The following is a 15,366-nucleotide window of genomic DNA, read 5'->3' as shown; positions in this document are numbered from 1 at the left end:
TACAGAGTACCTGACTGCTCAACACAAAAGTTTTGTCTCAAGTACAGATAGTGCTGAGGATCAGTGGACAAAGTTCAAAACCATCGTACAATATGCGTTAGATGTTTATGTGCCAAGCAAGATCGTACTAGATGGAAAAGAGCCACCGTGGTACAACAACCGAGTTAGAAAACTGCTGCGGAAGCAAAGGGAACTTCACAGCAAACATAAACATAGCCAAAGCCTAGCAAACAAACAAAAATTACGCGAAGCGAAATGTAGTGTGAGGAGGGCTATGCGAGAGGCGTTCTATGAATTTGAAAGTAAAGTTCTATGTACTGACTTGGCAGAAAGTCCTAAGAAATTTTGGTCTTATGTCAAAGTGGTAGGTGGATCAAAACAAAATGTCCAGACACTCTGTGACCAAAATTGTACTGAAACAGAGGAAGACAGACCAAACGCCGAAATACTAAATGTCTTTTTCCAAAGCTGTTTCACAGAGGAATACTGCACTGTAGTTCTTTCTCTAGATTGTCGCACAGATGACAAAATGGTAGATATCGAAATAGACGACAGAGGGATAGTGAAACAATTAAAATCGCTCAAAAGAGAAACGGCCGCTGGACCTTATGGGATACCAGTTCGATTTTACACAGAGTACGCGAAGGAACTTGCCCCCTTCTTGCAGCGGTGTACCGTAGGTCTCTAAAAGAGCGTAGCGTTCCAAAGGATTGGAAAAGGGCACAGGTCACCCCCGTTTTCAAGAAGGGACGTCGAACAGATGTGCAGAACTGTAGACCTATATCTCTAACGTCGATCAGTTGTAGAATTTTGGAACACGTATTATGTTCGAGTATAATAACTTTCCCGGAGACTAGAAATCTACTCTGTAGGAATCAGCATGGGTTTCGAAAAAGACGGTCGTGTGAAACCCAGCTCGCGCTAGTCGTCCACGAGACTCAGAGGGCCATAGACACGGGTTCACAGGTAGATGCCATGTTTCTTGACTTCTGCAAAACCATACAGTTCGATACAGTTCCCCACAGTCGTTTAATGAACGAAGTAAGAGCATATGGACTATCACACCAATTGTGTGATTGGATTGAAGAGTTCCTAGATAACAGAAAGCAGCATGTCATTCTCGATGGAGAGAAGTCTTCCGAAGTAAGAGTGATTTCAGGTATGCCACAGGGGAGTGTCGTACGACCATTCCTATTCACAATATACATAAATGACCCTGTGGATGACATCGGAAGTTCACTGAGGCTTTTTGCGGATGATGCTGTGGTACATCGAGAGGTTGTAACAATGGAAAATTGTACTGAAACGCAGGAGGATCTGCAGCGAATTGACATATGGTGCAGGGAATGGCAATTGACTCTCAATGTAGACAAGTGTAATGTGTTGCGAATACATAGAAAGATAGATCCCTTATCATTTAGCTACAAAATGGCAGGTCAGCAACTGGAAGCAGTTAATTCCATAAATTATCTGGGAGTACGCATTAGGAGTGATTTAAAATGGTATGATCATATAAAGTTGATCGTTGGTAAGGCAGATGCCAGACTGAGATTCATTGGAAGAATCCTAAGGAAATGCAGTCCGAAAACAAAGGAAGTAGGTTACAGTACGCTTGTTCGCCCACTGCTTGAATACCGCTCAGCAGTGTGGGATTCGTACCAGATAGGGTTGATAGAAGACATAGAGAAGATCCGACGGAGAGCAGCGCGCTTCGTTACACGATCATTTAGTATTCGCGAAAGCGTTACGGAGATGATAGATAAACTCCAGTGGAAGACTCTGCAGGAGAGACGCTCAGTAGCTCGGTACGGGCTTTTGTTGATGTTTCGAGAACGTATCTTCACCGAGGAGTCATGCAGTATATTGCTCCCTCCTACGTATATCTCGCGAAGAGACCATGAGGATAAAATCAGAGAGATTAAAGCCCACACAGAAGCATACCGACAATCCTTCTTTCCACGAACAATACGAGACTGGAATAGAAGGGAGAACCGACAGAGGTACTCCGCCACACACCGTCAGGTGGCTTGCTGAGTATGGATGTAGATGTAGATATCCTCTAGATTCTGCCTTCCTTTTCCATTATGTACATTTATTTATCTTTTATCACTTTTCAGCTGAAGCGATTTTTGGTCCCTCTTTCGGTTCACCTTCATTATCAAAATATTTTCTGTGTTGCTGACCGACTGGTAAAACCATTTAAATACAGTGTTCAAGATCACCTGCTTACATTGCCAGTGTAGTACCATATATGTGCTTAAGGGACAATGCAGTAGCCAATCAGGCGTGGTGAAGTTGTTATATAGTCTTTGGGTGGAGCCTCCTGATACCACAGTGATCACACTGCATAAGCCCGAGCTGCTAGCTTCCCACGCATGACAAGGAGTATAGTCCACGCAGAATGCCGGGGCCAGTAGATGTGCAGAAGGTAGGACACGGGTGGTGAGAGCGTAAATGGTGGGCAATAAGGGCAGTCGTTGTAAGGGAAATGCCGAATGTTGAAGTGCCGTTCTGAACTGAAGCCTAAGCTCACATTTAAATGAAGGCCATCCACACCCACGCTTGCATGGTGACCATTCAGAAAGATCTACTGTCACCTCTACTTTCATTAGCATCTAAAAAGAATACTGCAGAAAATACAGTGATTTATTTTCACCTTGCTTTTAACCATTTGTATCTTTCAGAGAAGCGTCATGAGTGACGACTTTTGAGTAAAACCTACGCATTTCTCTGGTTGCTATGTTAAAATATGCTTCTATTGCCCAACCACATCGGGGTTTACACAGTCTCACCTCTCTAACATGTTGCGCAGACACAACTGTGAGAGAATTCTGAAACAGTGCTTTATTAAGTAATGTCAGTAGTTTACAAATAACCTCATCCTAGGTACAAAGGGACGTGTAACGTCTTTACTTATGTTGCCCCAAAACTCACAGCAATTCTCGTTTCACCAACTATCGGCAGTCCTTAAAAATTACATTCTTTCATCAAAAAGTCTGTAGTTACTGAAATAACATGATAGATAACTAAATTTTATATAATAACGATATTGTAAAATACTTTCATCTTTGCGTGCTATTATTTGTCAAAGTCTCATTTAGATATATGAAACCGGTTGCGAAATATGAGGAATGTTTTGGATATTTCATTTTATTGCTGGCGTGGTGCGATCGCAGATGAGTGTGCTGCATCAGATCAGTTTCCTCGAGATTGGTGGCAGATAGATACCTCTACATAAATCAAAAGAAAAATTCATTGCCGGCCGGAGTGGCCGTGCGGTTCTGGGCGCTACAGCCTGGAGCCGAGCAACCGCTACGGTCGCAGGTTCGAATCCTGCCTCGGGCATGGATGTGTGTGATGTCCTTAGGTTAGTTAGGTTTAATTAGTTCTAAGTTCTAGGCGACTGATGACCTCAGAAGTTAAGTCGCATAGTGCTCAGAGCCATTTGAACCATTTTTGAAAAATTCATTATGTTAGCTAAATTTCACATGCAACAACGTATTATGTAATATGTACCAAATGCAAAATGATAGCGATCTCTATTTCTCAATCCACGCTTTTCCGAATTTCATGCTGGGTCCTACTTCCACATAAATACCACAGTAATTAAGACCATTAATGAAATGATGGACACGTCATCATGAACCTGACATATAAAGCCACACTGAACCGACAAAGAAACGGGTATAGGCATGCGTATTCAGAGATACGTAAACAGGCAGAAAACAGCACTGCGTTCGGTAACACCTATATACAACAAGTGTCTGGCGCAGTTGTCAGATCGGTTACTGCTGCTACAATGGCAGGTTATCAAGATTTGGAGCGTGGTGTTACAGTTGGCGCACGAGGGATGGCACACAGCATCTCTGAGGTAGTGATGAAGTGGGGATTTTCCCGTATATATATATATATATATATATATATATATATATATATATATCCACGTTTATCGTACACATGATATCCGTTTTGGGTGATCTATGTTATCCTTTAAGTGTTTTGATCGAAAGTCCTTAATTAACTTTTGTACACGAGGTCAGCTCGAACCGCTGTGACAAACTTTCCGAGGTCATTCAGTCGTATTTTCTGAGTTTCATATAACGGTTCCATGGCCTCTGGTAACTCGTTACAGAACATATCGGGTGATCGAAAAGTCAGTATAAATTCGAAAACTTAAAAACCACGGAATAATGTAGATGGAGAGGTAAAAATTGACACACATGCTTGGAATGACATGAGGTTTTATTAGAAACAAAAAAAAAAGTATTGCTAGACGCGTGAAAGATCTCTTGCGCGGGTCGTTTGGTGATGATCGAGTGCTCAGCCGTAACTATCGTCATGTTTGGCCTCCCAGGTCCCCAGATCTCAGTCCGTGCGATTATTGGCTTTGGGGTTACCTGATGTCGCAAGTGTATCGTAATCGACCGACGTCTCTAGGGATGATGAAAGACAACATCCGACGCCAATGCCTCACCACAACTCCGGACATGCTTTACAGTGCTGTTCACAACATTATTCTTCGACTACAGCTATTGTTGAGGAATGATGGTGGACATATTGAGCATTTCCTGTAAAGAACATGATCTTTACTTTGTCTTACTTTGTTATGCTAATTATTGCTATTCTGATCAGATGAAGCGCCATTGTCGGACATTTTTTGAACGTGTTTTTTTGGTTCTAATAAAACCCCATATCATTCCAAGCATGTGTGTCAATTTGTACCTCTCTATCTACATTATTCCGTGATTTATTCAGTCTTCAAATTTATACTTACTTTTAGATCATGTTTCATCATGTCACCTCTTAACCACTGGATAAATATACTTACTATCTCGAAATAATTACTGAGGGGGTAAGAACTATCGTTCAGAGGGGCGGGTGAGAGGATGAAACAGAAGCATACCCGAAAACGGGCAAATTGTCAGGCTATATTCATCCAGTATCAGAGAATGAGACTGAGCGACTAGCAACAAACTTCAAGCATAATTTCAAACCCTTACAAGACTTTCTTCACTAACACCCCTCTGTCTCCCCTCCGCGCTAAATGATGGAGGGAAAAATTTATCGCTTACTACTTTTTCGCTGTTCATGATATAAAACTGCTGTATTAGGCACGACCTTTTAATTTTTTGTTTCCTTACTATTAACTCTGGCTCCTACACGTTTTGTAAACAGATTCACATACTCCAGTGAATGTACTCGCAAAAATAAATCATTGTACAGCACTTACACTATGTGATCAAAAGTATCCGGACACCTGGCTGAAAATGACTTATAAGTTCGTGGCGTCCTCCGTCGTTAACGGTGGAATTCAATATGCTGCTGTCCCACCCTTGGCCTTGATGACATCTTCCATTCTCGCAAGCATACGTTCAATCAGGTGCCGGAAAGTTTCTTTGGAAATGGCAGCCCATTCTTCACGGAGTGCTGTACTGAGGGGAGGTATCTATGTTGGTCGGTGAGACCTGGCACAAAGTCAGCATCCCAAAACATCCCATAGGTGTTTTATAAAATTCAGGTGAATACTCAGTGCAGGCCAGTCCATTGCTGGGATGTTATTGTCGTATAACCACTCCGCCAGAGGCCGTGCAATATGAACAGGTGCTCGATAGTGTTGAAAGATGCAATCGTCATGCCCAAATTGTTCTTCAACAGTGGGAAGCAAGAAGCTGCTTCAAACATCAATGTAGGCCTGTGCTATGGCAGTGCCACGCAAAACAACAAGGGGTGCAAGCCTCCTCCGTGAAAAGCACGACCACACCATAACTCCAACGCCTCTGAATTTTACTGTTGACACTACACACGCTGGCAGATGACGTTCACCGGACATTCGCCATACCCACACCCTGCCATCGGATCGCATTTTGGAATTCCTTTGTGATGGTCTGGATAGATGTCTGTTTATCACACATTACGACCCTCTGCAACTGACAGCGGTCTCTGCCAGTCAACAGACGAAGTCAGCTTGGACGCATTCGTGCTGCACGTGTCCCTTCACGTTTCCACTTCACCATCACATAGGAAACAGTGGACCTAGGGATGCATAGGAGCGTCGATGTCTCGCGTACATACGTATGCCACAAGTGACACCCATTCACCTGACCACGTTCGAAGAGCGTGAGTTCCGCGGAGAGAGTCCCATTATAGTCTTTCACGATTTCTAATGACTACTGAGGTCGCTGTTATGGAGTACCTTGGAGTAGGTGGCAGCGCAGTGCACCTAGTACGAAAAACGTTTGTTTTTGTGGATGCCCGGATACTTTTGATCACATAGTGAATGACATCGTAAATATTGAGGTACGAGAAAAACTGCCACATCACGCATCACTTTTTAATTTATGACTTACTTGCTATACTTCTATTCGCAACATATTTCGTGTACAGTATCTACATGTAATGCTGAAAGTAACTATCTTATTACATAATTGTAAGACACATAGTTCAGGAGATATGATGTCATAAACATTAAGATGCGTCGAAAACTGCTGCATGTTGCATGACGTTTGCTTTTATTTCTTCTGTACTACTAACGCTATTCGAAACATATCGCAGACAGTAACCAGTTACGCCGATGAATTTACCTACAAAATAATATAGTTTTAGGACTAATAGTTCAGGAGGTATGACCTTATAAATAGTGATATGTGTGAAAAAGAGACTTCGGGGCGAAATTCACTAGAGATACAGATGAAATACGGATACAAATATCAGTGAAATATATTAGATATATGCGACATATAGAGGGTGTTACAAAAAGGTACGGCCAAAATTTCAGGAAACATTCCTCACACACAAAGAAAGAAAATATGTTATGTGGACATGTGTCCGGAAATGCTTACTTTCCATGTTAGAGCTCATTTTATTACTTCTCTTCAAATCACATTAATCATGGAATGGAAACACACAGCAACAGAATGTACCAGCGTGACTTCAAACACTTTGTTACAGGAAATGTTCAAAATGTCCTCCGTTAGCGAGGATACATGCATCCACCCTCCGTCGCATGGAATCCCTGATGCGCTGATGCAGCCCTGGAGAATGGCGTATTGTATCACAGCCGTCCACAATACGAGCACGAAGAGTCTCTACATTTGGTACCGGGGTTGCGTAGACAAGAGCTTTCAAATGCCCCCATAAATGAAAGTCAAGAGGGTTGAGGTCAGGAGAGCGTGGAGGCCATGGAATTGGTCCGCCTCTACCAATCCATCGGTCACCGAATCTGTTGTTGAGAAGCGTACGAACACTTCGACTGAAATGTGCAGGAGCTCCATCGTACATGAACCACATGTTGTGTCGTACTTGTAAAGGCACATGTTCTAGCAGCACTGATAGAGTATCCCGTATGAAATCATGGCGGTGAATCGAGGAAGTACAGTACATACTGACGAAAATAAAATGAGCTCTAACATGGAAATTAAGCGTTTCCGGACACATGTCCACATAGCATCTTTTCTTTATTTGTGTGTGAGGAATGTTTCCTGAAAGTTTGGCCGTACCATTTTGTAACACTCTGTATGTGACACGTGTGTACACAGGCAAACCCAGGGGTAAAAACTCCTCTCAAGTCTATGGAACGGTTTCAGCTAAATTTTTTACATATTTTCCTTCTTATCTGGAAAAAATACTGTGTTGGTAAGAATCAGCAACCTCTTATCTGGTTTGGGGAAAGGGGAGATACATGGAGATGGTAGATAGAGGAGGGAGGGGAGGGGGAGGAATGGATTGAGAATGGGGAAAGGAAGAGACGAATTGAGAGAGGAGGGAGAAGGAGATGATAGAAGAAGGACGACGAGATGAGCAGAAAGTGGAGGGAGGAGACAATGGGGCGAGGAGGAGATAGATGGGCCAGGGGAGATGAACTCAGTGGGGGTGTAGAAGATTGGTAGTGGGGGAAGGTGCGAATGGATAGGTGGGGGGGGGGAGGGAAGCAGGTGGACAAAGAGAGTGGTGAGCAAGATATGGACGGACAAAGCAATTACTAGCAGATAGATAGAGAGAGGAGCATCAGGAGGTGGATGGAGAGAGGGGTGTGTACGGGGACTGATAGAGGGGGGTGGGGGAGAAGCAGATGGACAGAGCGGAGGGCAGAGGATGTGGAGAGAGAGAGAGAGAGAGAGAGAGAGAGAGAGAGAGAGAGAGAGAGAGAGAGAGAGAGAGAGGGGGGGGGGGAGGGGGGGGGAAGGATATAGACTAACAGAACTGGAATAAATACATACACTAGCAACTCTGAGTGCTCAGCTAGAGAAGATATGAAAAGATATGGAGTGTGTGTGTCTGTACGTTGAAGCGAGAAATTCTCAGTAAAGAGCTTGAGATATGATTTTGTGTGAGGACGAGATTCGTGCACGCTGGCGGGAACGCAGCCGCCGTTGGCACAGGCAGCTCCTTCGCTGGCGGCGCGCGTATTCAGTGCGGCGCTATCTGGATTCCGGCCGGTACAGCGCCGGCACTCCCTCCGTGCCGTCTGTTGGCGCAGCCGCCAGCCAGCAGGCACTAGCTACCCGGCGCGTCGCCGCCATAAAGACTTTATCGCCGAATGTAATGGAATGTTCCCGCCGCTCCCGAAATAGCCGGCTCGTTTAATGGCCGCCTTGGTTGTCGGTGAGTGACGGCCGACCCACTTCCCAGGGGGCCAGCCGCCACTGCAGCTCTCAATGATGACTGTCTTAGAGTGAGGCGCCGGCTCCATAATCGCGTTCCTCCGGCCTCCACCGGCCTTACACAAACACCAAGCCTGGTGGTGCTCCGCTTCGTATCAAGTTCTACAATTTCGTTTGCGGATAAAGCTTTGCACGACGAATTACTGGCCGCGAAATACAGGTTCTGCTTTCGTGAACCAATCAGTTTTCCGTGAACTCGCAATGAAATGAACACCCTTACCTGCGTCAACAGGGACGGATGCAAATGTGTGCCCCGACCGGGACTCGAACCCGGGATCTCTTGCTTACATGGCAGACGCTCTATCCATCTGAGCCACCGAGGACATAGAGGATAGCGCGACTGCAGGGATTTATCTCTGGCACGCCTCCCGCGAAACCCACATTCTCAACGTATTGTCCCGCACTACATTCGTAGTGCCCCCGCCCATTATACTCATTACTCGCGGCGCGTTGCCGATTCCCGTAAGAGTCCGGGCACTGTTCGTGCATTCGCACACAAGAAGATGGTCAAGTGGCCGGTGAGCCTTAACTATATATACTAACATGGTATCTGTTCTTTCGGACAAAGCCCGAACTCTTACGGGAATCGGCAAAGCGCCGCGAGTAATGAGTATAATGGGCGGGGGCACTACGAATGTAGTGCGGGACAATACGTTGAGAATGTGGGTTTCGCGGGAGGCGTGCCAGAGATAAATCCCTGCAGTCGCGCTACCCTCTATGTCCTCGGTGGCTCAGATGGATAGAGCGTCTGCCATGTAAGCAAGAGATCCCGGGTTCGAGTCCCGGTCGGGGCACACATTTTCATTTGTACCCGTTGACGTATGTCAACGCCTGTAAGCAGCGAAGGGTGTTCATTTCATTGTAAGTTCATTCTAACGAGCTGCATTGTCACCGGTGATATCTGTTCTTTCGGACATGTCCGAAAGAACAGATACCATCTTAGTATATATAGTTTTCCGAAATTTATTACTAATTTATTAAATAACATTCCCATAAAACTTGTATACATTAAAGTTGTAACGAGTGTTAAGGTTTTTAATGTTTGCTATTAAAATTAACTGCTACTCAAACGCATTTTTCCCCACATTAGTGATGCCAGATGTAACGAATATTAGTGTCGATGCTAAAATGTAGTCTCACAGTAAATTCCCTTAAGCTTCAAGTGGGTCACATACAGTAAATAAGACTTCCAACCTCAAAGATGTGCTCGGATTAACAAACACGGTGGACGTGTGCGAGAAATCTCTGCAATCCCTAGCACGGGTGGAGGCAACTTGCTTACCTCATGGCTCCTAAAGGTGTCCCGTAGCGGTCGTCCAGCTTCGTTTCTTCTCAGTCGGTCGCAAGCTCTAACGCTCATGCCATAAACAGTCATAATAATACGACAAGTGGGTACAATAAGATTCGCACAATTTTAAGATGCCAACCAATTTTGTGTTATTTCATCCGTCACAAAATTAGTAAAACATTTTTAGGCCAGTCTACCGTTAATAGTAATATAACAAGAAACCCAGTCATCGAACATCAGTTCTCGAGCACCGCAAAAATCACAGAAATGCTTCACCCGGTCTGAGAATCAACATGAGATCGCATAGATATGTTTCCCGAGACCACATTAACAATTAATTCCGCCTTTATGCAGAGTAGCGCTCCACACAATGGTTCGCGTGTTGCCACTCCGGAAACCGATCGTAGACTGCCCTGGATTAACACAAAATGGCAAAAGTACGCCATCCGTGGCAACTTTTCAGCAAACTGTTCCGTCTTTACATGATGTCAGATTTTAAATACGGATTCATGTATTGCCTCCTAGAACACCGATCTCTAACAGGTACTGAGCTAGTTTAGTTGTTCGCCGCCTGCCCTCTCACGGCGCACTTGTAGGTGGTCCATCCTTTCCTTCAATAACCACTGACAATAACTAAAATTTGTAATTAGCATTTCCTGACGAATATTTAAATTATTATTAACAAGTTCTCAGCACAAGTAATGTCATCAGCACTGTTGGAGCTGTACATTAACATTCAGACACTAAAAATTAATAATGAAAGATTCACTACTTGGCGGCCAGCGTTGTAGATGAATCCCCACAGTCTCTCCTCTGCACCAATAAGATAGGGGTCTTGCTAGCTCTCGCGCTATGAGACCATCTGGCGCGTCATTCGATGAGTTTGCCTTTTGATCGTACCCCTGTTCTCTAGCCTCTCGTAATATAATCTTCCTATACCGTGCACTTAAACGTAGCAACAAAATGTAATAAACGTGAGCAGTGATGTGGTATAAAGGCAACAAGGTGACAGAGGGATCCTTCTTAATATGCTGTCGAACTTCTTCTGCTCGGTGTAGTGCACAATATGTCGTTGGAGGTCCCCTGCAGAAACATTGAGCTGTGCGGCCTCTTTAAGTCATTCATAATTGCGTTGCTGGTGTAGGATATTTTGCACGTACCGCCCTCTAGATTACGTCCCATAAATGTTCGATGGAATTCTTGTCGGGTGGTCTGGGTGGCTAAAAAATTCGCTCGAACTGCCCACAAGGTTCTTCATGCTAGTCGATAACAATTATAGCCCGATGACATGGCGCTTTGATATCTATAAAAATTACAGCGTTGTTTGGGAACATGACTTCCACGAATGGCTACAAATGGTCTCCAAGTAGCAGACCATCTAGAGGACCCAGTCCAATCCGTGTAAACACACTCCACACCATTATGGAGCGACTACCAGCTTGCACAGTGCCTTTGACAGGTCCATGGCTTCGTGGGGTCTATGCCATACTCAAAGCCTACCATCAGCTCTTACGAACTGGGACTCATCCGACCAGGACCCGGTTACCAGTCGTTTAGGGTCCAATCGACACAGTCACGAGCCCAGTAGAGGCACTGTGCGGTTAGCAAAGCCACACGCGTCGGTCGTCTGCTGCCATTGCCTATTAACGCCAAATTTCTCCACACTGTCCTACCCGATACGTTCGTCGTACGTCCCGACTTCTGCGGTTATTTCACGCATTGTTGCTTGGTGTTAGCACTGACACTTCTACGCTAACGACGTTGCTCTCGGTTGGCAAGCGGAGGCCGACAGCAGCTGCGTTGTCCATGGTGAGAAGTAACGAGTGAAATTTCTTATTCTCGGCATAGTCTTGACACTGCGGATCTCGGAATATTGAATTCCCTAACGATTTCTAAATGGAACGTCCCGTGCGTCCAGTTCCAACTACCATTATGCGTTCAAGGACTGTAATTTCCGTCGTGCGGCCATAATTACGTCGGAAACCTTTTCACATGAGTCACCTGAGTACAAAGCACAGCTCCGCTACTTCACTGCCCTTTTATATCTTGAGTATGCGATACCACCGCTATCTGAATATGTGCATATCGTTACGTCATGACTTGTCACCTCGGGGTGTAATATTCTTATTAGTGAATACTTCAGAACATTTTGCTTCATTATCAAACCATTACCTTTATCGGAAATTACCATAACCAGTTCATCGTTCTTATGAGTTAATTATGCTTGCCATTCATTTAGGCACATGTTTCACGTCTCACCTGTCTATTTGCTTCCTTATTTTTTACAGAAAATTTGAGTTTGTTACATATTTAGAAAAGCTTTCATAATTTTATTTCTACAACATTTTCTATTGATTGGAACTACAGTGCGCTCAGTAAATAGCTGTTCACTGGATGGCGGACTGATGATGTAAATTGCGCTGGAAATTCCAAATAAAGCTGGCGGAGCACAAATTGGATGAACTGTTTGTTTAGACACACGTGGATGTTTTTTAGCTCGATTTGCCGTTACATAACATTTAACTGTTTGGTTCAATTGAAAGCTATGGAATACGATGCGTACTGCGTACACGTTCAAATTATTTTTACATTATTATGCTTCTAAATCAGAGACGAATTTTGAATGTCGAATTTGTGTCTCTCCAGGGCGATAAATACAGGGATTTAGTGCAAGAGTCAAGAGGGAGACTCAGTGTAGCAGAGCCCAGTAAAGGTTGTCATATTAAAAAGATGACAGGCTTGCAACTGCACATAAAACCATTCGGCAAACACTGAAATTCTTTCCGTATAAACTGACAACAGTGCAAGAGCTGAAAGATGCCAATCAGGAAAAGCGAATGCGTGACTCTGAATGGCTTGCATATTTTGTTGAGAGGATCCCACTGATATTTTTGATGCCACCTTCAAGATAGACGAGTAAAGGCTTAACCTCTCTCGTCACAGTAACACACAAAACACGAGATTATGGTCAACGGAGAATCCTATTGCTGAGGTTGAAACACAGTTGCACCATCAGAACATTTGAGTGGGTGTAGCAGTGTCCAGACAGCACATTACTGACCACTTATTTTCCGAAGAAGCCGTGAACAGTGAATGTTATGCTTTAGTGTTCCAGAGTTTCATTGCTCAGTTGAAAGAAGACGAAGTCAACTACTCATGATTTCAAGAAGATGGTGCCGATGTTGACACAGCTAACAACAGTATGTTTCTTCTGCAAGATCTACGAAAATCTATGTCCCCGTCGCTCGTCGGACCTTACTTCACCATACTCTGTTTCTGTGCTGAGTAGAAAAATCTGTAGTGTATCGCAGTCGCCCACCCACGATTTTATGACTTAAAAACTGGAACAGCTGCGTTCTTCAGAAGCATACCACTATCAGATGTGCAGAAAGAGTTGCCCATGGACTTAATTTCCAAGATATATTGTAACCCGAAACTTTCCAAACACCCTGCACAAAAGGAGTAGACTATTTGATAAAGCAACTATATAGCTCATCTGTAGACTGTAAATTTGGTAAAATGTGTAAGTAGCTGAGTAGGAAAATGAAACGCTCTACTAAAAATTTTGAAGTTACTGACTTGAATCCTGGTAACAATGGGATATCGCTCTTTCTAATTCTGAAATTCTGTAGGTTTTTAGAGCTGTTTAATTAATATCAATGTTTCTGACCTGCGTGGGTTTGGAGCACAAAACAGAATCTGAATTATAAAACTTTCGTTTGAAACTGTAATTAAGGACAGTCAATCTCTTCTGAAGGTGGATAAAAAGTCAGGTTTGAAGGATCTCTGTAAAAAACAGTAAAATTCAATACAAACATTAAAAATGTTCCAAGTTTCTCATCACAGTTTTGGTAAAACAGAAAAGTAAATGGTAAAAATCAAATAGTCAGAGGAGATAATTCAAGAAAATGATCAGTGGTTATGTACTGTAGAGAACTATAGACCAAATGAAATCGCAGCCTATGGTGTCGTGTGGAAGATGCACATCTGACAGCCTTGCAATGAACCACGTCTATACTACAGTGAAACCAGAGGGCCTATGTAGAAGTAAAAGATAAATTCTAGTGTCCGATTCCACTCGTCGGTTTTGAGCAATGACGTCATACTAAAGGCAAAGATGCTAGCTATAGGTAATCAATGAAAGCAACAGGTCATACTCGTAAACTAACGAATGAGGCACACAATAAAATTACAATTACATTCACGCAGTTATTTACTTAGTCACGAATTATATCGAAACGAAATGGAGATAACAAAAATAATTAAGGACAAGAATTAAAAGTAAGAAGTAATCTCTTAATTTATACGATTAGAAAGCACAGAGAACATTTAAATTGCATGACAGTAAAGCACATGGTGAAGACATACGGTTATAATACTGCGTTAATTTTATATTAATTATTGAACCTAATGGGAGAAGCGCAGGAAAGTGGCGGGCTTTGGGTGGGGAGCAACTAAAAAATATCAGAAGGACCGAAAAATTAAGCGAGTGACAACAAATACGAAACAATAGCTTAAAATGTGGAGAAACCGATGCAATAAAATCTAACAGAAAAGCCAGTACATTTCAAACACTATTCTACAAGAAATAAACAATATTGGATTAGATACCGAAAATTAACCTATGTCAGTATGTTTCAGTTACAGACTCCAATCGCCCCATGACACATATGTAAATTATTTATGCGGTTGTATGCACTGAAATGTAATGCCATTTTTATATTAATAGTTGCCGTCTAGAACTACTGCGGTGTATAACAAAAATTGGAATCGGTAACTAGAAATGAGCTTCTATATCGGTCAATTTCAGTTACCGATACCAACTTCTCGTGATTTATAATACTGGACATTTTTGCTGTAAATCTGTCGGTTGTATATGAAGATAGTAACTGTTCTCGAAAGAACAGATACCAATGATGACCGTGCAGCTTCTCTAGAATAAATGGTAATTAATTGAAACCCTCAGTTGCCGACAGGTGTTGGTGATATACCTCCATGGGGACAGCTGAAAATGTGTGCCCCGACCGGGGCTCGAACCCGGGATCCCCTGCTTACGTAGCAGACGCTCTGTCCATCTGAGCCACCGAGGACACAGATGTTTATCTGTTGTAAATGAACCACAATGTCCAATATTGGCTAAAATGGTTCAAATGGCTCTGAGCACTATGGGACTCAACTGCTGAGGTCATTAGTCCTCTAGAACTTAGAACTAGTTAAACCTAACTAACCTAAGGACATCACAAACATCCATGCCCGAGGCAGGATTCGAACCTGCGACCGTAGCGGTCTTGCGGTTCCAGACTGCAGCGCCTTTAACCGCACGGCCACTTCGGCCGGCATGTCCAATATTACTACAGCTGTTACGAACGTAGTAATTATATTCATCAACCACAATGAAAACTCACTAAAAGCAAAAAC

The 15,366-nt window shown here is 43.4% G+C and overlaps 1 non-coding gene across 1 annotated transcript; it reads right to left on the bottom strand.

Moving 5' to 3' along the window:
* Positions 1–14,964: 14,964 nt before the first annotated feature.
* Positions 14,965–15,038, bottom strand: Trnat-cgu (transfer RNA threonine (anticodon CGU)). The gene has a single exon. It is a non-coding gene; the product is annotated as a tRNA-Thr (tRNA).
* Between the last annotated feature and the right edge of the window lie 328 nt (positions 15,039–15,366).

This window comes from Schistocerca serialis, chromosome 8, assembly GCF_023864345.2.
Source record: "Schistocerca serialis cubense isolate TAMUIC-IGC-003099 chromosome 8, iqSchSeri2.2, whole genome shotgun sequence".
Classification (NCBI taxonomy): Eukaryota; Metazoa; Arthropoda; class Insecta; order Orthoptera; family Acrididae; genus Schistocerca; species Schistocerca serialis.
This window is presented reverse-complemented; position numbering and strand designations above follow the sequence as displayed.